The 23,979-nt window shown below is 41.0% G+C and overlaps 1 long non-coding RNA gene across 1 annotated transcript in view; it reads left to right on the top strand.

Moving 5' to 3' along the window:
* Nucleotides 1-467: 467 nt before the first annotated feature.
* The window catches only part of LOC131420488 (uncharacterized), an 80,620-nt gene continuing 57,108 nt past the window's right edge, over nt 468-23,979 (top strand). The window contains exon 1 of the long non-coding RNA XR_009223547.1: nt 468-641. This is a non-coding gene — a long non-coding RNA (uncharacterized LOC131420488). The remainder of the gene's footprint in view (nt 642-23,979) is intronic.

A 23,979-nucleotide genomic window follows, 5' to 3' on the forward strand; every position in this document is an offset into this window, starting at 1 on the left:
ACAAAAAATTAACCATCAAAGTCATATTATGCAAACATTGAATTTGGTATAATTTTAGGAACTCAGTACATGCTCTGCTGATGACACAGGATCTTCCATTCCCCGCTAAAATACTCCTGTATGAAATTAGCATCATTACCTGACTAGGAGGAACAATGGCAGTTCTGGACAGATAGACCTTTCATTTATCTGTACTCCTGGAATTGAAATGTCTGATGGATCCTGCATGGATAGTAAGCTCCTTTATATCACATGATCTTTTTTTTCCCCACCCTAGCCACAACTGATTGGACCAGGGTAGGAAGCAAATTCATAGGCTGACCAGTAACCTATGACCTGGCATGATAAGATGAGTTGAGCCTATCAGAATGTCTCCCTAGGGAGTGTGAAAGAAGAAATACTGAAAACGCTTGCAAATTAGCAGCAGGCCTGAGGGTGAAGTGATGCTATGTGGTAGGGCTGGTTCAAGGAAACAAAGGCGTATAGGGAGCCAGCCTATAAAAAGGAAGAGGTCAGAGAAGTGCAAAGAGAAGCAGAGCTATTGAGAAGGGCCTCATCTCAGAAGTTCTGTGCTTTCTGGGATTTCTAATTCCAGTTCCCGGCCATGTGAGTCCTTACTCATTTCTCTTGAGGCCAATCAGGTATGTCTCTGTACTTTGCACAGATGAGTTCTCTTCTGTGTCACGTTGCTTATATGAGGGCCTGTATAAAGATTTCACTCAGATGTGTTCCCTCGGCTTTCCTTTTGCAAATTCAGAAACTGAAATCCAGAAAAATCATTTGGCCTCTAAGGCCACCTTGACCACCAGGAGCAAGTTTGAGTCTGTCAGTCACAGCTTATCTCATACTCAGCATTGTAGTCTTTTCAAGTTGGGCATAGAGATTGATTTCGATAAAGTCCATTTCTTTTTCTTTTATGGCTAGTGCTTTTGTGTCATATCTAATAAATCTTTGCCTAATTCGAGAGACAAAGATTTTATCCTATATTTTCTTCTAGATGTTTTATAGTTGTAGCTCTTACATTTGGGTCTATGATTCATTTTGAGTTATTTTTTTGTATATGGTGTGAAGTAAATGTCTAGGTTCCTTTTTTCTCATATGATTGTCCAATTGTTCTAACACCTAATTTTGTCTAAGTACAAGATTATCCTTTCTCCATTTAAATACATTGGCATCTTTGTTGAACATCAATAGACTACATATCTGTGGGTCTATTTCTGGACGCCTCCTCTGTCCCATTGTTCTACATCAGGAGTTGACAAACTATGACCTGAGGGCCAAATCTGGCCCACTACCTGTTTGGAAATAAAGTTTTATTGGAACTCGGTGAAGCCCATTCATTCCTTTAAGTATTGTCTGACTGTTCTCATGCTACAGATGCAGAGTTGAAACAGATTACAAACCCAAAAATGCATGCTATCTGGACCTTTACAGAAAAAGTTTGCTGACTCTTGATCTATATGTCTATCCTTGTGTAATATCACACTATCTTGATTACTATTGACCTCAGATAAATAGACGGCTAGTCATTTCCCCAGCAAAAATGGGTTTATTCAGGATTAGCAAAGAATTGCAATTTGGGGGTCTGCAACCATGTCGAGCCATGTGCAAGTCTCTCACAGCAAAGAGGAGAAACTCTTATAGAGGGAAAGAGGAATTTGGGAGGCTATTGTAAACAAAAAGCTCATTGGAGGAATTGAGAGTTCAGTGCAGAGTGGCTTTTCATGGGCTGAGCTTTGCTGATCAAGGAGAGGAAGATTTTCTTCTTCCTGTTGGGCTCTGCTATTGACTTAGCTTAAGAGAACTCCCGCTTTTGGCCTCCCAACTCCAATTTAATGAGATTTCTGTCTATTAATTTTCACATTACTGTAACTTTACAGTAAGTCTTGAAATCAGATGGTATATGTTATCCAACTCTATTCTTCTCCTTCAAAATTATTTGGCTAGTCTATGTTCCTTGCATTTCCATACAAATTTTAAAATTAGCTTGTCAATTTCTACAAAATAGTCTTCTAGAATTTTATGTGCCATTGTTTTGAATCTATGGGTTGATTTGGGGAGAACTGACATCTTAATAATGCAGAATTTTCCAATCCATGAAAACGGAATGTCTCTCCATTTATTTAGGTTACCCTTAATTTCTTACAGAAATGTTTTGAAGTTTTCAATTTATATGTCTTGCATATTTTTGTTAAGTGTATCCCTAAGTATTTCACATTTTTGATACTATTTTACTTTATTACTTTTTAACTTTATTTTTCAATTGTTCATTACTATCATATAGAAATACAGTTAATTTTTATATATTAATCTTTTTTTTTTTGTGAGGAAGATCAGCCCTGAGCTAACATCCACACCAATCTTCCTCTTTTTGCTGAGGAAGACTGGCCCTGGGCTAACATCTGTGCCCAACTTCCTCCACTTTATATGGGATGCTTCCACAGCATGGCCTGACAAGTGGTGCATTGGTGCACACCTGGGATCCCAACCTGGGCCACCAGCAGCGGAGCATGTGCACTTAACCGCTATGCCACAGGGCGGCCCCCCTTATGTATTAATCTTATATCTTCCATCTTTGGTATATTTACTAATAAGGATAGGAAAATCAATCTCTTAGGGTTTTCTGCATAGATGATCATGTCATCTGTGAATAAAAGTAGTGTGGTTTTTTTCCTTTCCAATCTGGATACCATTTCTTTCTCTTTTCTTGCATTATTCCACTGGTTAGGACCTCTAGAACAATGTTGAATATAAGTGATGAAAGTGGACATTCTTCACTTGTTCCTGATCTTTGGGGGAAAGCATTTAGTCTTTTACTGTTAAGTACAATGTTAGCCGTAGGTTTTCTCAGATGCCCTTTGTCAGGTTGAGGAAGTTCACTTCTAGTCCTAATTTGCTGAGAGATTTTATTATGAATACACGTTGAATTTTCTCAAATGCTTTTTCAGCATCTATTGAGATGATCAGGTGGTCCCTGCTCCCATAAGCTTTCAATCTGTTGGTAAGATGGACACCAAACAAGTGAAAACAAAGAATGTGATGTGTGCAAGACAAGGAAAGCTCAGGAGTCTAGCCCAGCCCAGGGTCAGAGAAGGTCTTTTTCAGGAAGTGAAGTTGAAATTGAGACTGAAAGAAGAGTAGGAAATAGGTAAGTGGAAGGAGAGGGAAAGCAAGCAGGAGTTGACACCACATGACCTGAGTTCCAAATCTGTTCCTGCTGCTTTCTGATTCGGTGAGGAGGGGAAGGTTCCCATAGAAATGCTACCTGTGAGTTTTGCTTTGGAGTCATCCTCTTAGCATCCGTAAGAGACAGCTTTGTTGATAATGCAGAGCTGTTGTTTACCATATCACTCTGTCACCTCTGTGAAGTACCATAGAGAATTACGTATCTTTTAGAGATATGAACCACAAGAACTTTACCTCAGCAATTGTTTGTTTGTCTTCTCTTGGACAACCCACCTGATTTCCCTTTCCTCTTCATGTGCCGGGAAACTCAGAGGAGATCTGAATCTGCACTCAAGTAACCGAGTGGGACCTTATGTGGACGTGTATTTTAATTTTCTCCTAGTCAGGACCTCTTTTAAAAATTTACATTTTCCTGCTCCTAACTTTGTATTTTATTGCATATATTCCTTGTATCCTATAAGCTACTTAAATATTTTACGGAACAAGGTAGATTATGAACAAATGAACAAAAAATGCATAACGACATAATATTAAAAACTGTAAAGAAACCACTGCTTGGGGCTGGCCCTGTGGGCTAGTGGTTATGCTCCACTTTGGCAGCCCAGGTTTGGTTCCCGGGTGCCAATCTACACTACTTGTCAGTGGCCATGCTGTGGGGGTGACCCACATGCAAAGTAGAGGAAGATTGGCACAGATGTTAGCTCAGGGTGAAATCATCCTCAGCAAAAACAAACAAAAAGAAACTACTGCTTTATTACCAAGTTTCTGGCACACCTAACAGTCTCAGCTGCTGCTCCTTCCCCTTCTCATGACAGCCACCTGCCCTCATGACTGCCCTATTCGCCCTGTTCTTTGTGTTTTCCTTCCTTTCAGGCTGCTCCACCCTGCATTAACTGGTTTGCTCTCAGAGCAAACACACAGACGCTTTTTGCTTTCAGGGTTTTAAAAGTTGCACTACTGGAAGGATACCAGAAAGATAATAGAAGGAGTAACCATGAGGAAATTGTAAAGGTTCCAGAAAGTTTCCAAGGTCTTACTTGTTCCTGGCCCTGACCTATACTTCCTGACTTCTTTTCAGTACGGCATTTAAAAGTCCGTTTTGAATTTCCGTTCAGCATTTTCATCCCACGGTGTGACACTTATAATTCTCTTCCCCGTTAGGCAAGCTTAGCTCCTTTAAAAGCTCATCTTTCACCTCAGAGCTGCGTGAGGACAGTCTGGGCCACGTGGTGGGTGCCTCCCATCTTCACAGTCATCTGCTTTCATGAAGGCCTCAGGACTTGGGCTGCCCAGACAGGAATGAACCCCACTGGGCGACTTCTTGCATCCTATACCTCTCATTGTATTGTCTTTGCCTCCCCACAGTCAAGGCCGTATATCTTAGGGGCAAAATGATTGTCATTTTGTTGTGATGGCCTCTGGAAGCTCTGTTGTCAGCAATGTAGCAGTGCTAGAAACCGGAGGGAATGCTGAGGTAGGACAGTGGGGTGAGTGGGGAGGATGATGCCTGCATTGTTGGGGCAAGTGAGCTAAGGGCCTTGGTCCATATTTGTATAGAAGACCTCTTCTACCAAGAATTCAGAGCCTTGGTGGAGTGGTTTAGTGTCTGGCTCCTGCTCCCTTCTCTTAGGACTCTTCTTTGGCCTGGCTCCCCTTCCCCAAACCAATCAGTACCTAGATATGGCTCCTTCTACTCAAATCATGCTTCAAAAGTGCCTTTAAAGTAGAAGGCTTATCCCAGGCTTCCAAAGATATATGACCAGTGACTCCACCCAAAGAAAGCAGATAGAGGCTTTCTCCAACAATTCTTCTTCATAGAATCTAATGTTTGCCCTTGAGAACCTCGTCTTCGGAACACTAAATCTTTCCTGTCGGTTCCTGGATAATCCTTGTGCTGCGTGACACTCTAAATAAACAGTATATATTGCCAGTGGAAGTGAATACCCCGGGGGAATTCTGACTTTGAGATGCTGTCTTCATGCTATGTTTTGTTTTCTAAGCCACCCCAGTTCCTTTTCCTTGCCAACAAATTCCCATCCTTTGCCTTTCAATAATGACCAAAATTGGAACTGAGATGGAGGCTTTGCTTCAGAAAAACCCCGTGGGTAAGATTCCCCTTACATTGAGACACCTACTCTGCAGTCCCTCACTAAATATTTGTTGAGGATTGAATCACTAAGGAGGAGCCCGCGTACTTTGGCATGGCAGCCTCTGGCCCCTATTTACTTCCCTAAGATGGAACCAGAGGGACTGGGGCCTCCTGAGAAGAGTGCAGTGCCCGGGGCGAGTCATCCGTGAGTGCCCTCATCTCGTATTTGTGTTCGAGTGAAATTTGGTTACAGTAAACACTCGGGGGCAAGTTTTAAGAAGAAAAGAAAAGAGATGAGATTAAAGCTCAATGGGCAGGTTTTCTCAGGGGTGAAAAGAGGCCAGGCAATTTCCTGTCTTTTTTGGCTACTAGTATCATATTTTTAAATATGAAGAAATGACGAAATAGAGCTGCAAAATGTTTACATTTAGCAGAGGCACATTTTCACACATGCAAACCCAACAGTGCATGTATAGTTTCATTTGACAACAGTGTCAGAGCAGAACTGCCTGGATGTGAGGTCAAGCAATTCTGCCCCTTCCCCCTCCCTCTCCTGCCCCCACCTCCCGGTGCTGTCATCACTGTGATAGGCTCTGGAGGGAGGGGATGGAGGATTTAGTGCCAGTTTGGTTGCTAGGAAACCACACTGTGTGTATAATCCACGTTCTCTCTCCTCCTCCCCCTCCCCTTCAGCAGATTTTATTTTTAATTTAGTTTTTTGAATAGGTAATACATTCACATGTTTCAAACATCAAAAGATACGAAAAGCTGTAAAACAAATCTTATCCCTCTTCATTCAGTTCCCGTCCTCCTCAACAAATAACCACTATTTCTTTCTTGTTTATCCTTCTGGATATTTTTTATGCCTAAGTCATATAGACTTATTTCATTCCCCTTCAACTTTTTTTACATACATGACAGCCTGCTTTACACATGAGTATCGTATATTTGTTTGTTTCTTTCTGCATGAATTTTCCATAGTGATTCACTAAGAAACTCATTCATTCTTTTTTACAGCTAAAGAGTATTCCATTGTATGGATTTACCATATTTAATTAAATCAGCTCCCTTTTGGTAAACATTTAGGTAGCTTCCAATTTTTGGTGATTACAGACAATGCCTCATAAATAACTCTTGTACAATGTGTTATTTCCCACCTGTGGGCCTATCTGGAAGATGCATTCTTAGGGTTAAAGGCTATATATTTTTGTAATTTGGATAGATACTGCCAAATTACTCATCATAGAAATTGAACCACTTTCTATTCCCACCAACAGTGTATGAGATTGGGCTTTTGCTAGTTTGATAAGTGAAAAATGATATTTCATTGTGATTTTAATTTTCGTTTCTTTTGTAATGAGCATTTAAAAAAATTTAAGAGCTACTCATTTTTTTTCCTTCAATGAACTCTCTGCTTAGCCATTTGCAACTTTTCTGTTGGGTTTTGTTGCTATTTCTTGCTGATTTGTAGGGGGCATCTTTATACATTAGGGTGATATAAGTTTTGAATATTTTCGCCAATCTGTCATTTATAACCTGACTTTGTTTATGATTTTTTGGGAGAAGAATGCATGTTTTTAACAAATTTTAATTTTTATGTAGTCAAATGTATCAGTGTTTTCTTTGAAGATTTTTGGATTTTGTGCCATAGTTTGTAAGACATAATCTATTTTTGATACCACGCAATGGGCTCGCTCTGCTCACCGTGATCTGAGCCAATTAATCATGAGTTAGGGATCGAGAAAGGAAGTTCTAATTTGATTAGCCAGCATAACTGGGAAGATGGCAGACTAATGTCTCAAAAAACCATCTTCCAAAAATTACAGAATTTTGAGGTAATTATATAGGGAAAATGGGCAGTAAGGAGGGGGTTTCCTTTAGGCGTGATGGACTCCAGGGTCTTTTATTGTTCCATTCTTTTGTCAGCTGTGATGGATACCTTGCAGATGTGTTTCCCACCTGTGGTCAGCCTATTCCTGGAAAGAAACTCATAGAATAAAGTTTTAATTTATCAAGCTATCGGGGAGTACATACGTAAGCAGAGGCCATAAATCAGGAGAGCAAGTGAATTCTTTTAGAGTACGTGCAGAGCAGTGAGTAGTCACACAGAGGAGTGGCTGGGGCCATTTGGCGTAACAAGATGACCTCACTAATTCTCACTTGCATTTTGAGGTTATAAAAAATTCTTCCGTGTTCTACTCTATCATTTTTATAAATTCACATTTATATTGATGTTGTAAAGGAGGAAAAATAACTTGCCCTCTACCCTTCTGAATTCTTGGCTGACACTCCTGTAATAAAGGATAGATTAACAAGAGAACATCAAATAGAAGTTTATTGAAAGGTATATGTCATATATACGTGGGAAACACCCATGGATAAATGAGGGACTTCCTGAAGTGGATTAGAATTCAGAATTAAACACCAGCTTACTAGGACAAGGGGAGGGAGGATAGAGGCCTCTTAGGGGAAAATAAGTGATTTTTAGGAAAGATGAGCAGGCCCTTAGAAAAATACGTGAGGAGTATGATAGTTTGTGACAGTTTGTCTGGGTGTGGTGATGACTTCTCGTCTCCTCTCCTGTGAAGAGTCAGTCTTCCCTGGTTGATGAAACTCCCAGGGAGGGTATTGATGACAGTTGAGTTTCTTTTGGAGGATCTGCTTTAGGCAGATAAGGGGAGTTCAGAGAAAGCCTCTACCTGCATTGACTGTTTTTCAAGTGCCTACAGCTCAAAATAATCAATATCCCAAGGTGACATATTTGGGGGTGGCATGTCCTGAACTCCTACAGTCGTATTTTGGGATGGCATATTCTGCTACCCTTCAATGTTTTTGTTTATATAGAATTTATTCTATGTCAATTTGCTTCCAGATGGCTATCCAGTTGTCCTGACACCATGACACTATGAATTGACTAGTCCCTGTTGTTCCTTAAGTGTCAAGGACACTTCCTCATCAATGTAGCAGTCTCGTTCCTGAGCAATGCAGGGTGGGGGCTAACAAAGCAAAGCCCAGAGCACTCCTCCTGTTTGCTGTGACAACAGAGAGGCTTCTCCCAGGTACTAAAGCCATCCTGACTCACAGACAGTCTGCTGTCCAGGGACGTGCTCACAGGGAAACCCTGGCATTGCCCACCCAGACCCTCCCTGCTCCCCAAACAGGGAGTGCAGCAGCTCAGAACCACTGCACTCAGAGATGGAATTAGGCTTTGGGCCTGAATAAATAATTAGAAATTGGCTGCTGAGAGAATGTCCCCGGTGATTGCTTGCTCTGGAATTTTGCTGGGTGGCACACAGAGTTTTATTACCCAATTAAAATACAGCAGATTAAATCGTGCAGAAGGAAGATGGAGTGGGCAATAAATCTGCTGTGGAACGGGCTGTGGAAGGCCCACCCCGAAAGGCATGAATTGATGGTTCAGAGAGAAGTGAGAAAAACAGTAATCTTGTTTTGCCAAAAGGAATCCCCAGCCAAGCATATTCTTTGAGGGAGATAGAATGTTTGCCTTGTGGAGGACGGGTGGTGGGGTTGGAGACCTTGCACTGGGAAAAGAAAGGTAAGCTTTTCAAGTTTTGAGTGAAGGCCCTGGATGGAAGGGAAATATGGAGGGCAGGTGAAGGCAGCCAAAGAAACCGTCGCTCCTGGTGAAGTGATAGGCTTTTGTAACATACAAACTCTAAAATAGATATTGGTGATTCCGTGGTGCCCACTGCCCAGTGTTACATAACTGGAATGATCATGTCACAACAAGTTCTAAAATGTCAGTGAAGTAAGAAGAGTCAGGATTAGCATATTGACCACCCAATGAAATATACTTTTCTTCTTGTATTAGTTTGCTAGGGCTGCTGGAACAAACCACAACTGGGTGACTTCAACAACAGAAATTTCAGGGCCAGCCTGGTGGCGCAGCGGTTAAGTGTGTGCGCTCTGCTTCAGTGGCCCAGGGTTCGCAGGCCCGGATCCCAGGCGCACATTGATGCACCGCTTGTCAGGCCATGCTGTGGTGGCGTCCCGTATGAAGTAGAGGAAGATGGGCACAGATGTTAGCCCAGGGCCGATCTTCCTCAAGAAAAAGAGGAGGATTGGCATTGGATGTTAGCTCAGGGCTGATCTTCCTCACAAAAAATAAAACAAAACACCCCAGAAATTTATCGTCTCACAGTTCTGGAGGCTGGAAGTCTGAGATCAAGATGTCAGCAGGGTTGGTTCCCTCTGAGAACTACAAGAGAAGGATCTGTTCAAAGGTCTCTTTCCTTGGCTTGTAGACGGCCATCTTCTCCTTATATCTCTTCACATCATTTTCCCTCTGTGCATATCTGTGTCCAAATTTCCCCTTTCATCAGTCGTATCGGATTAGGGCCCACCCTAATGACCTCATTTTAACTTGATTACCTCCATAAAGACCTATCTCCAAATAAGGTCACATTCTGAGGTAAGTAGGGGTTTGGACTTGAATTTTGGGGGCACACAATTCAACCCATAACACTTGACTATCTTGAAAAATAGCAATTTTCTTATTCATGTATGTACACCACCTTCCCTGCCCCAGCCCCAGGGCTTATTGATAACATCTTTTTCACGTTCTCACCAGCTAGTTTGCAGTGCTGGGTTTCAGCTCACTGGTGAGACTCTGTAACTGCAGCAGTACGTGCATTTGTTCCTGTTTGGTACTTGGTGAAGGGGGAAAGCCTTGGTTGTTCTTATCTTGAGGGTGAGAGGTAAACATTTCTCCTTGAAAAAGATGAAGCAATGAGCTTCCCTCTGGCTTCCCTTTCCACCTTGCTTAGGGTTGCCAGATGTTGTGTTTGAGACCAGTTGGTCTGCCATGTGCACCTTCTGAGAGGAATTTATAGTGTATCCATATATGAGTTTATCACATATATTTAAGATTTTAGTTGGAACCATCTGGCTGCCCTCATCTGGCCTGGAGCTTGGGCCTACTGAATTTCTAGCCATTGAGCAAAATGAAGCACAGACACTGTAGGAGTTGTTTTTGAATTGTGTCAACATTAATGCCCTTGCCTTTGTCCTACAGCAAAGCAGATTAATAATGAAGCTAAAAGTCTGTTCCAGACAGCTGGGGGCTCTGGAGCGTGACTCTGAACCCCAGTCCGTATCTGTCAATAGGGGCAAGACTAGCTCCCTACACCCCAGCGCACAAGACTACACCTGGCACTGGTAGGTCCCCTAGTCTAGAAGCCATCTTTGATTCCTTATTTGTGTAAACTGATTCCATTCATTCATTCAGCAAATACTTACTGAACAGCTGCTCTGTGCTAGTCACTCTTCCAGGTGATAGGGATACAGTAGGGATCAAAACAAACACAGGTGTCTTCATGGACTCGTGGAGTTTACAATCTGTCAAGATAAACAGTTAACATCATCGATGAGTTGATAAATGCTAAAAACAATGAAGCAGCACCAGGAATGTGGGTCTCAGGGGAGAGCTGCAATTTTTTCAAGGAAGAAGTCTTAAGAAGGTGATATCTGAGCAAAGACTTGAAGGAGGGGAGTAAGCTAGCTTTGTGGCTATTGGGGGCGAGTGTTTCAGCAGAGGGAGCAGTCAGGGTCCCTAAGTTCCTAAGATGGAGTGTGCTCAGTGAGTGTGCAGAAGAGCGAGGAGGCCATTGTGGCTGCAGGGGAGTTATCCAAAGAGAGAGTGATAATGAGGTGGGGTGGGTGGAGCAGAACACACCCATCTAGGCCATTAAAAGGACTGTCCTTTATTTTAAGGGAAAGGAAAACCATTTTTTGAGCATAGGAGATAAGTGAGCTGAATAATTTACACCTTATTACAAGGTGAATAAGATCATTCTGGCTGCTCTGTTGAGAATAGATTGTAAGAAAGCGAGGGGAGAAGCAGGAAGACCAGGTGGGGCGGTTAAGAAGACAGAGGCTCAAATTGGGAGGAACCCTGGTGGTGTTAAGCGGTCAGATTCTGGATGCATTTGGAGGGTAGAGCCTAGAGGATTTCCTGATGAATTGGATGATGGAATGAGAGGAGAGGAGTTGTGGAGGACACCAAGGGTTTGGCCTGAGTAGCTGGAAGGATGGAGTTGCCATGAGCTGAGAAGGAGTGGGCTGTAAATAGACCAGATTATGGGAAGAGGATCAGGAGTTCAGTGTGAGATGCCTATCAGTTCTGTCAGAACCAAGTAGAGATGTCTAGGTATGCTGTGACCTCATCATTCACTCCTGGAAAGGTGTCACATTTAAATAAGTATGGTCCTAAAAGGCAAAATAGAGAGATAGATGGTGCTATGGTCTGAGTGTGTGTGTCTCCCCCGTGCCAAATTCATATGTTGAAATCCTAACCCCCAAAGGTGATGGCATTAGGAGGTGGGGTCTTTGAGAGGTGCTTAGGTCATGAGGATGGAGCCCTCATGAATGTGATTAGTGCTCTTTTAAAAGAGACCCCACAGAGCTCCTTACCCCCTTCTGCCATGTGAAGATGCAATGGGAAGTCTACAACCCACAAGAGGGCCCTAACCCAAACGTCCTGGCACCTGATCTCAGACTTCCAGCCTCCAGAGCTGTGAGCAATAACTTTCTGTTGTTTATAAGTTACCCAGTCTGTGGTATTTTGCCATAGCAGCCCAAATGGACTAGGACAGACGGATAGAGAAACAAGAAATTATTTTCTTTATTCTGGTCTCTTTAAGGACATCAGAGAAATCATAATCCCTAGCAGGCCTTCTCATGTATCCCTTTCTTTCCTCAACAAATCCTATTATAATCTTCTCTTTCAGAAGCCTCTCACTGGCCACCACATCCCCTCAAAACACTCTTTGTCTTCAGCCTCAGTGTGTTGGCTCCCAGCTTTGGGGTCTCTTCAGGATGTAAACTGACTAAATCTCTTTGAACTTGAGGATAGCAGAATACGCCACCCCAAAATATGCCACTTAGACACAAGGTTTATTTTGAGCTGAAGGCAGTTGAGAAGAAGCAGATACAAGGGAAGCGCTTTGTCCTTCCCTTATTTGCCTAAAAGCAGGACATAAGTTTATAAAGTTGTCCCTCATCCCCTCTCTACCAGGAAGGACAGAAGTTAATCACCATAAACAACTCTAGACCATTATCAGCCCAGTGATGGGCTGACCAAAAGAATCTACATAACAAAGCTTGCTAATACTAGTCTTCATCTATCATTAGTTTCCCCATGTAGTCACCTTCCCACGATTTGCCACCCCTAAAAACTCAAAGTCCTTTTCCTTTGTCTTGTCACTTCTCTAAAAATTTATTGTTCTTTTGTTAAGATGCTATATAAGCCCGAGTTCTAACCACCCCTTTGAGTTATTCGTCACTGAATGCTCTCCAAGTGTATGCACAATGCACATGTTAATAAACATCTGACTATTTTTTCTCTTGTTAATCTGTCTTTTGTCGGTCTAATTCACAAAGCCCTAGCTGGTAGAAGAAGGATGGATTTTCCCTCCCCTACAAACTCTTTCCCTCCTTCTTTGACTTCTCCATCACACAATGTCCAGGAAGAAATGTGGCAGGGTTGGCCTGTCCTCAGAGGATGGAGTGCAGCTAGGGAGAAGAATAACTCGACCAGAGATGTTGGGATCCTCATTGGCAGATTAAGGGAGCAGATAAGTTGGTGAACCCCCAATTGAAAATACCTGTTGCCCTGCCATATGTGCACATGTGGATGCATGGCGGCCCCTAGCCTGGTGAGGCTGTCGCTGTGTTTGGGCCATCTCAGGCCATCATTATAGCCGCATCTGGATAAGATTAGGGGAAGCACTCACAAGATTATGTAAATGTGAAATATTTTATACATTTGCAATTAACAAATGATACTTTTCAACTCCCCCACTTCCACTCTCCACCAGTAATGAGTAACAATTCTCACTAATTCATCATTATTTAGATTTGTAGAGTGAGGTCTATGTACCCTCATAGAAGGCAAGGACATGCAGTCCTGTTATTCATCAGCAAACAATTCACCCAAAATTTATTAAACATATTATATGAGCTAGGTCCTGAGCCAGACACTGAGAGGACTAAGTGAATTAGACATAAGGTTTCAGCTTTTGGGGTAGGGGTGGGGGGCAGATGAGGTCAATATCCAATAGTAAGTGTTGTGATGGAAGGGACCTGCTCCACCCAGCCACAGGAGGGCCAACAAGACTTACCTGGGAATGTGCATCTAAAAAAATATGACCTAAGTCCAGACAAGGATGGCCACTCTCACCACTCCTATTTAACATAGTATTGGAAGTCCTAGCCAGAGCAATCAGGCAAGAAAAAGAAATAAAAGGGATCCAAATTGGAAAGGAAGAAGTGAAACTGTTATTATTTGCAGATGACATGATTTTATATATAGAAAACCCTAAAGAATGCCCCAAAAAACTTTTAGAAATAATAAATGAATACAATAAAGTTGCAGGATACAAAATCAACATACAAAAATCGGTTGCATTTCTATACACTAACAATGAAGTAGCAGAAAGAGAAATTAAGAATACAATCCCATTTACAATTGCAACAAAAAGAAGAAAATACCTAGGAATAAACTTATCCAAAGAGGTGAAAGATCTGTACGTGAAAAACTGTAAAACATTGTTGAAAGAAACTGAAGAAGACACAAAGAAGTGGAAAGATATTCCATGCTCTTGGATTGGAAGAATTAACATAGTTAAAATATCCATACTTACTAAAGCAATCTATAGATTCAATGCAATCCTCAGCAAAGTTCCAATAACATTTTTCATAGAAATAGAGTAAAGAATCCTAAAATTTATATGGAACAAGAAAAGACCCCGAATAGCCAAAGGAATCCTGAGAAAAAAGAACAGAGCTGAAGGTATCACACTCCCTGATTTCAAAATATACTATAAAGCTATAGTAACCAAAACAGCATGGTACTGGCACAAAAACAGACACACAGATCAATGGCACAGAATCAAGAGCTCAGAAATAAACCCACACATCTATGGACAGCTAACTTTTGACGAGGGAGCCAAGAACATACAATGGAGAAAGGAAAGTCTCTTCAACAAATGGTGTTGGGAAAACTGGACAGCCACAAGCAAAAAGTGAAAGTAGACCATTATCTTACACCATACACAAAAATTAACTGAAAATGGATTAAAGACTTGAATGTAAGACCTGAAACCATGAAACTTCTAGAAGAAAACATAGGCGTACACTCTTCAACATCAGTCATAGTAACATGTTTTCAAGTACCATGTCTGACTGGGCAAGGGAAACGATAGAAAAAATAAACAAATGGGACTACATCAAACTAAAAACCTTCTGCACAGCAAAGGAAACCATCAACAAAACGAAAAGACAACCTAGCAATTGGGAGAAGATATTTGCAAACCATATATCTATAAGGAGTTAATCTCCAAAATATATAAAGAACTCGTACATCTCAACAACAAAAAAACTAACAACCCAATTAAAAAATGGGCAAAAGACCTGAACAGACATTTCTCCAAAGAAGATATACAGATGGCCAACAGGCACATGAAAAGATGTTCAACATCATTAACTATCAGGGAAATGCAAATCAAAACTACAATGAGATATCACCTCACTCCCGTCAGAATGGCTATAATTAACAACACAGGAAACAAGTGTTGGAGAGGATGTGGAGAGAAGGGAACTCTCATACACTGCTGGTGGGAGTGCAAACTGGGGCAGCCACTATGGAAAACAGTATGGAGATTCCTCAAAACATTAAGAATGGAACTACCACACGATCCAGCTATTCCACTTCTGGGTATTTATCCAAAGAACACAAATGCGTAAAGATACATGCACCCCTGTGGTCATTGCAGCATTATTCACAATAGCCAAGACTTGGAAGCAACCTAGGTGCCCAACAAGGGCTGAATGGATAAAGAACATGTGGTACATATACACTATGGAATACTACTCAGCCATAAGAAACAATGAAATCCAACCATTTGTGACAACATGGATGGACATTGAGGGTATTATGTTAAGCGAAATAAGTCAGAGGGAGAAGGTCAAATACCATATGATCTCACTAAGAAGTAGAAGATAAAAACAACAACAAACAAACACATAGAGACAGAGATTGGATTGGTTGTTACAAGAGGGGAAGGGGGATGGAGGAGGGCAAAAGGGATGATTAGGCACATGTGTATGGTAATGGATTATAACTAGTCTTTGGGTGGTGAACATGATGTAATCTATGCAGAAATAGAAGTATAATGATGTACACCTAAAATTTATACAATGTTATAAACCAATGTTACCGCAATTAAAAAAATACAAAAGGAATTTGCATCTAAAAAATATGACCTAAGGCTAGGAAATTCTAAGCAAATTCATGAGGACATTGTCCAAAGAGGCTGTCCACTTCTCCCAGCTGCCCCTCCTCTCTCCTCTCAGGGTTCCATGACTCCCCCAGTATCATACCCCCTGAGGGCATGTTTCATAGCTGCCATTCCCATCAGCCCGCTAGCTTCAGAGTGGCAAGGATGGGCTTGTCTTATTCACTGCTGCGTCCCCAGGACCTCAGGCGGCTGAGGAATTGGATGACTTGTTGAATGAATGGATGGAGAGATAGATGAGTCCTTTGTTAACAGAAACAGCATTATTCATTATTTTGAGTACATCTACAAGTTTTTAAAGTGCTACATGGTCACTGCTGAGAGTGTTCTTTCTTATTCAACTTTTTTAAAGCTCAGTTTAATGAGGGGATTTTTTTCAGTGGGACCACATTGTTAATTTTATAGTGAAAGTTAATGGGAAATAAGATATGCATCAGAGAATATTCTTTATAGCTATTATTTGGCAAAAAGTATTGTGTCAAACTACCCTATTTTCACCTTGATCCAAATATATGTATAAGATTTTTTAAAAATAATGTTCTGTATTCATTTTATTTAACAAATTAATTGCATTTTCCCATTATGAATATTATATAAACGCATATAGAAAATTAAAAAGAAAAGAAAATACATTTCAATGCATTTTTTCCAATAATTTTTCTATGACTAAGTTTTTTTTTTTAACAACCATGCTCATTTTATTTTTTTTATGTTTTTTTAAATTAAAAAAAAAATTTTTTTTATTTGTTTATTTTTCCCCCAAAGCCCCAGTAGATAGTTGTATGTCATAGTTGCACATCCTTCCAGCTGCTGTATGTGGGACACGGCCTCAGCATGGCCGGAGAAGAAGTGCGTTGGTGCGCGCCCGGGATCCAAACCCGGGCCGCCAGCAGTGGAGCACGCGCTCTTAACCACTAAGCCACGGGCCGGCCCACCATGCTCATTTTAAATAAAATTCGTAAGTGTGAAGAGTAAAACCTTGAGAACGAGTTTGATTGCTCTGTAAAATGCCTTCTTAAGATTTTTTTTAAAAATTTTTTGTTTATTGCAGTAACATTGGTTTACAACATTGTAAAAATTTGCCCTCTTAAGATTTTGAAAGATTTATCCAAATAAGAAAATTAAATGGGCATAGTAACTGGGTCGATTCAGGGTGATAAAATTCTCTGCACAGTGAAAATAAAGCCTAAAGTGATACTCAACAAATAGAATATAAACTTAGGCAGTTATGGCTGATACTGAGAGGTGAAGAAACCAGGAGCCCCACTGGGCATTTTTTTTTTTTTTTTTTTTTTTTTTTTTGTGAGGAGATCAGCCCTGAGCTAACATCCGCCAATCCTCCTCCTTTTTTGCTGAGGAAGACGGCCCTGGGCTAACATCGGTGCCCATCTTCCTCCACTTTATATGGGACGCCGCCACAGCATGGCTTACCAAGCAGTGCGTCGGTGCGCGCCCGGGATCCGAACCAGCGAACCCCGGGCCGCCGCAGCGGAGCGCGCACACTTAACCGCTTGCGCCACCGGGCCGGCCCCCCCACTGGGCATTTTAAGTGTATCAAAGCTAAGAGCCACCCTCACTCATCTGTGATAATCAGCAAGATTCCCAGGCAGTAAAGGTAAGCACCAGGAGAAGTTGGTGGAGGAGCTGGTGAAGGAGTTCATGATTTCTTTACATCAAATTTATATATGAAAGTGAATCAAAATAAATTCCTGAGAGGACGACATTTATCTTGGTGTCAGCAGGGAATCAGAGAGCCAAGAAGCTAAACTGTTCCCCAAATTAAGTCATTTGTCATGGAAAACAGACTGTATTATAAATGTGGTCCATTCTACACCTTCCTTTGTCAGTTGATGTTGAGAATAACCCAGGTAAGTGTGTGATAGCAAATTTTCTCAAAAAGAAAAGGAAAATTCTGCTTTGGTGGCAATAATCTTCAGAGCCCCACCCTCCACAAATGGACTTTATTAGGGCTGGAGGGGAGGCAAAATTTTTCCTCTACCCTGTTAGAGTCTCTGGCTGTGCCTGAGAATTAAGTTGATATGAGACAAATTATCAGGAGAAAAGCGAACAAATTTCATTTTTATATGTACATGGGAGCTTTCACAGGAAGATGAAGACCCAAAAAAGTAATTAGGTCTGAGTGTTTATATACTAGGTTTAACAGAGAGCAATAATTATGAGCAAGTAACTAAAACACACGTGGAGACTAAAGAAAGATAAAGGTTATTTCAACAAGGTTTGTTCATACAAACTCTTCTTGTCCTTGACTCCACGTTTCTGGTGATAAGAATGTCCTTTATCTGGTGATAAGAATGTTCTTTTTCTCCAGGAGCAGGGAGGGCACCTTTCACATTTCCCCTTGTGAAGGACAGCAAACTTTTTCATCTCATAACTTAAAAAAAACTCTTATAGATATCATGGCAAAAGCGTTCATAGAAGCCGAATTTCTTCTTGACAAACAAGGACACTCTCCTATATAACCATAATACAACCATCAAAATCAGGAATTTAACACTGATAGGTTATGTTGGGAGGAAAATTTTCCTCTACCATTTTAGATTCAAATGGCGGGAGACTGCAGATTAACTAACAAAGATAGATTAACAGGAGACAAGTTTGTTTATGCATGTGGGGGCTTTCGGATGAAGAGGCAACCTGAACAGGTAGAGATAGAGGTTTATATATCAACTTAATAAGCGACGAGGTTGATGGTGTTTAGGGCTTCGGAGAATGGACGGTTGGGCTGAGGCTTGTTTACGCAATCTTTCGGAATGTCCTGGTGCCCAACGTGAGGCTTCCCTGATTGGAGACCTCCCTGGAGAGGATGTGGCAGCTGACTCTCACAGATAAGTGAAGTCCAGATAAGAGTTCTTTCTGCATCTGTTGTAGCTCAAAGTTTCCACTTTGAAGTAAACTTTGTACTATTCAGGTGGGTTATCAGGCCCATCAGTCACTACCATCTAATCCACAGTCCCCATTCAAGTTTTGCCCATTGCCCCAGTAGCAGTCTTGAGAGCAAAAGGATCCAATCTAGGATCACCCATTGCATTTACTTGTCATACCTCTTTGGTTTTCTTCAATCTAGAAGAGTTCCTTAGCCTTTGATTTTCAGGATCTTGACACTTTTGAGGATTACAGTCCAGTTATTTTGGCAAAATTTAATTAGTATGTTTTTATCCATCCATCCATTCATCTGTAAGGGAGGAAAAAAATCTACCCTTTTAAAATTTGGAGTGGGGACTTTCTAACAAAAATCAGATTAACAAGAGAAGAACAAACAGAAATCTATTAGCATACATATCTTGTGTATACCTGGGAGAAACTCAGGGAAAGAGTAACTCAAGGAAGTGGCTTAGAACTCTGGCTTATACAGCATCTTCAAAAAGAATGATACATTTGTAGAGAAATGACAGGACAGAGGAAAGTGGTTTTAGGCATCCAAGGCAGCAAACTGTGGAAAGGTAAATATATGGGAGGAAAATAAGGGAGTAAGCTTTGTTTACGGATTCCTCTGGGGCCATCTGATAAGAGTCTGTCTCCGGAAAAGGAGAATTTATATCCTATCTTTAGGCAGAAGAGGGAGAGGGTAGAGAGCACTTTTCCTGCATTTTCTGCTTCTTAAGTGCCTTCAGCTCAAAATAATTTTTATGTCAAAGAGGCATATTTTGGAGTGATACATTCTGCTTTCCTTCAATCCATTAATTGATTCATTTAGGACACATAATTGGTCATCTGCTATAGGCTGAGCCCTGTCACACATTGGGATATATAGTGCACTAGATGGATGTGGACCTTCCCTTGGGAGAGGCCCCTATACCCTGTATAATGGTTTAGAAGCCAGATTTTGGATTCGGGGATATCTGGGTTCAGGTCCCAGCTCTACTACTTACTTCCATTAAAATCTTGGGCACGTTACTTAACCTTTACATACTTCACAGAAAGAGAGAAGGAGAATAAAAATACCTACCACACAAGATCAACATTTGCTTGAAATGAGTTAATACCAGCATCTCGTTAAATATCAATAAGCTGCATCTGAAAATTATATTTTCTATGTGAAGATGCTAATTGGCTTCTACTTCACATTATTTTAAAAGGGAAAAATTCTAATACATTACACATTGACCCCAAATCCCCAACCAATTTCCTAAAACATAACTAAAGCACACTAAAACACCTGAAAGGATCAGGAGATGCCATCCCAAAATAGGCCACTTTGTCATAAGAATTATTTTGAGCTGAAGTCATTTGAGTTCCTGAACTCTCATATCTGCCTAAAAGCAGAGCCTCCCAAAAGAATTCAATTGTCTTCTGACAATCCCCTCCCCAGGGGCAGCTCTAATCTTCTCTTCTTGGGGACAAAATTTAAAAGTTGCACCACATCCAGGCAGGCATTGTCACGAACTATCATATCTCTCATCTGCTCTCCTAAGGGAACATTATCTTTGAAAAAAAGCATTTGTATAATGCCCTTTCTCCCTTCTTTCTGAGAAGTCATCTGTTTTCCCAGAAGTGCTGCTCTGTTCCTCCCCATCCTCTATTAAGATGGTATATAGACTCTAAATTCTAACCACCTCCTTGACTCACAATTTTCTGTGAACTCCCACATATGTGGGTGAATAAAAATTTGTCTTTTCTCTTGCTAATCTGTCTTTTGTCAGTTTAATTTGCAGGTCCCCAAGGAAAAATATAACAGGGTAGAGAAAAAGTTTTTTTCTCCTTGACACACCTATTTAGTAACAATGGTCACATTAGGATGTAAAATGTTTAAAACATTGACCACCAGAAAATTAAAACAGTTGCTTTGTATACAGTAACTTCTCTTCCATTGTAATCACTATTTTTATTCCTTCAATTCATTATCTACCATTCTCTTTAAAACTTTCTCAACTTTTCTGGTACTCATTGTACAGCTCTCCACAAAAACAATGGCTCAATAGGAAAGGCACTGGTAAATGCGTTCAGGACAAGTGCCAGTGACAGAGCATGACTCACTCTGAGCATAACGCTCTGAGGTCACTCTTAGCATCAGCAACATCCAAAGACTACATCCCCTCTGTGGACACTCGCTGTGCTTTTCAAAATATCTACGACTGTTGCTGCTGTTCTACCACTTAAATTTGGAAGGCAACTGCAAAACTTTCCCCTACATTGTTTCCCTAAAACATGGACTTTTGGAGATATAAGCATAAAATTTTCCATTAGTTTAAAAGAAACGAACTCTGTATTAAGAAACACATACATTCTATGAAGTGTGGGTATTAAAAAAACAAAAGGTGGTGTATCTGGGAGATATTTGGCAGACTCTGCTTGTATATATAAAGCATTTAAGACAGTTCTTGGCACAAAGAAATTATTATCCCTTGTTAATTTACCTTCATGACACAACGTTCTAGTGGGGAAGGCAGGCGAGGAAACACAAGACGTATAAGATTACTGCAGACTGTGATAAGTTTTCTAAAGACATCAATTACCATGATAGGGAATAATGGGGGAGGGACCTTCTTCATATAGGGTAGTCAGGGTGGCCTCCCTGGGGAGGTGACATCTAGAAATAAGCCTGAAGAATGAGAAGAAGCCAGCCATGTGTGGAGCCAGGGCAAAGTGTTGCAGGCAGAGGCAAGAGCAAATCCCAAGGCAGAGGTGAGACAGAGCAGCCAGAAGGACCATGATTAGACAGTGGGGAGCGGGGAGAGCTCTGTGAGATGAAGTCAGAGAGAGGCAGGGCCCAGGTTGTGCAGGATCTCGGAGGCCACGGTATAGAGTTTGGATTCTATTCTAAGCTCAATAAGAAATGATTTAAGAATTTTAAGTGGAGGGATGACATGATCTGATTTACAGTTTTAGATCACTTTTGCCAACAGAGATTTCAACTGGAAACCAGGAGACCAGTTAAGAGGCTACCACGTTAATTCAGGTAAGAGATGAGGTGACAGTAAAGATGGATAGGAGAAGTCAGAGATGAGGATTACTATGGAGGAAGAATTATTGGACTTTGTTGGGTGAAGGAAACGGATGACTCAGAGATGATGCTCAGATTTCTGGTTTTGATAACTGGGTAGATGACGGTGCCATTGATACAGAGAAGGAAGACTAGATATAAGGAAGTTTGTAAAGTTTTCTCACAAGTCTGGGCATGTACACACACACACACACACACACACACACACAAATGGAGCATTATGTTCCCCATGTCTTTTGGGGAAGTGTCATTATTTATAAATGGCAGCATGGCTGCAAAATGAGGAGATGGTATGGAGGTTCCATACCACACGGTACAGGAGAAGCCTAGATTATGATGATTTGCTTTAGCTCCTTCTTATAGGACCTGGGGACTTCTGCTTCGGTCCTTCCTTACAGTATCTGTTATGATACCTGGCTTTTTGTTTGTTTGTTTTGCCTTATTTTTTGGTAGCAGGAAACTTGTGGCTATTCTGGTTGTATAAGCTAAATATCGGAGAGGTCTGCCGTTGTTCTCCAGTAGGTCACAGCTGCAGTGTGTCCATTGTATCTCTTCTTGAATATTAGATAGAGTAGTGGTGGTTAGGAAAAAATGACCTTCCTGAAGGGATTAAGTGTAGGATAATTAGGGACGAATGGTCCAATGAGAGTTGTAGAACACTACTGAGGGGTAGCACAATATGCTACCCCAAAATCTGCCACTTTGGAATAAAGGTTATTTTGAGCTAAAGGCAATCGAGAAAAGGCAAATATAAGAAAAGCTCTCTGCCCTCCTCCTATTTGCCTAAAAGCAAGACATAAATTTGTAAAGGTATACCCCATTCCCTCTCTACCAGGAAAGACAGATGTTAATTACTGGAGACAGCTCTAAACCTGTATCAGCCCAGAGATGGTTCTAGAGGAATCTGCACAACAAACTTTACTCACTAGCTCTAATCTTCCATTAGTTTCCCCACGTATTTGCCTTCCCACAATTTACTGCCCTAGAAACGCAAAGTCTTTTTCCTTTTGTCTTGTCACTTCTCTAAAATGTTTTTGTTCCTTTGCTAAGATGCTATATAAGCTCAAGTTCTAACCACCTCTTTGAGTTACTCATCTCTGAGTGTTCCCATGTGTATGTAGGGGAGGAAGACAACTCCTCTACCCTCTAGGTCCTTCTGGCTGGTCTAAGAATTAAATTGACATGAGACAGAATAACAGGAGAAAATCAAACAAAGTTTAGTAACATGTATACATGGGAGAAACCCAGGAAAGCTGAGTAACTTGCCAGAATGGCCAAAGCTGCCACCTTAAATACCTTTTTCAGCTAAAGACAAAGGAGGACATTGTGGGTAGTGGTGTGGGGCTTCACATGGGAGGAAGGCAATTTACATGGAGATGGAAATGCAAATGTTTTTTAAACAAGTGTTTGCTGGGCCACCTATAGACAACGTGACCCGAGAGACAAAACTTTGATAACAATGGGCTTGGTGGCGCCTTTCTATCACACCTATTTTACATTATACTCCAGTTATCTGATGGTATTAGCTCCTTCCTGGAACAGGTCTTCTATCTGAAATTCTTTTAGGCAGTTAGGGGGACGTTTCTTTCAGAGTCTTTTGTTCTTAAAAATAATCAAGGCAAAGAGACACACTTGGGGTGACAAATTCTGATCCTCTACATGTACGTGTGATGCACATGTTAATAAACTTTTTTTTTCTCTTGTTAATCTGTTTTTTTATCAGCTTAATTTACAGGGCCACAGCCAGAGATCCTAGGAGGGTAGAGAGAAAAAGACTTGTTCCCTCTACTATATGACAAAGAACAGAAAGTGTATACTGAGAGCTCCAGCAACAGGGTAGTTCTGATTTAGCAAGAACCAAGAGCTGGCTGCCTCATTGACTAGCTGTGCTAGCTTAGCCAGACCACAGGCTTCACTGAGCCCTGGTTTCTCCATCTGTGAAATGTTTTTCGGGGGGTGAGGGAATAGAACAAGAATTAAATAAGATAGAATATGGTGATAGTCAGAATACTCTAGATTGTGTTACAGAAACAAGTGACCTTTGAAACTCAGTGGCTTCAGTGGCTTAGCACAACCAAAGTGGATTCAGATGTGGATCACTGGGGGTTCTCCTCCTTCTGGAGACTGTGGAATCCATATTGCCATCATCTTGTGATGTAGCCTCAACATGCGGCCTCCAAGATTATTGAAGAAAGTGAAGAGAGGATGGAGGACTGAATGGTGTATATATATATATATATATATACATATATATATATATATATATATTTTTTTTTTTTAAATTGGTGTCATAATAGTTTATAACATTGTGAAATTTCAGTTGTACATTATTATTTGTCAGTCACCATATAAATGCACCCCTTTACTTCTTGTGCCCACCTCGCAACCCCCTTCCCCCTTTTAACCACCAAACTGTTCTCTCTGTC

Source organism: Diceros bicornis, chromosome 23 (assembly GCF_020826845.1).
Source record: "Diceros bicornis minor isolate mBicDic1 chromosome 23, mDicBic1.mat.cur, whole genome shotgun sequence".
In the NCBI taxonomy this organism is placed as follows: Eukaryota; Metazoa; Chordata; class Mammalia; order Perissodactyla; family Rhinocerotidae; genus Diceros; species Diceros bicornis.